The sequence below is a fragment of the Rhinolophus ferrumequinum genome, chromosome 19 (genome assembly GCF_004115265.2).
Source record: "Rhinolophus ferrumequinum isolate MPI-CBG mRhiFer1 chromosome 19, mRhiFer1_v1.p, whole genome shotgun sequence".
Lineage (NCBI taxonomy): Eukaryota > Metazoa > Chordata > Mammalia > Chiroptera > Rhinolophidae > Rhinolophus > Rhinolophus ferrumequinum.
This window is the reverse complement of record NC_046302.1, coordinates 60,322,142-60,322,371: the sequence shown is the minus strand read 5'-3', so window position 1 is coordinate 60,322,371 and position 230 is coordinate 60,322,142.

Below are 230 nucleotides of genomic sequence, written 5' to 3'. Positions count from 1 at the left end.
CCCGGGCCAGGCGCTCACCACCAATGTCCCTGCTGTTGGGGAGGGCAGGCCACACGGACATGCTGCTTGGGTTACAAATGGAATCTCAGACTGTTTACTGTGGAACCCTCTTCACAAGCCAGCACCCTCTGCATTTTAGAGATGCTGAGGCGGAGGCGGGAGTCATCCAGAAAGTGCGTTTCTGTGCAGATTCACTGCCCTCTGTCAGCGGCGTTCTTTTCTGGCACCTT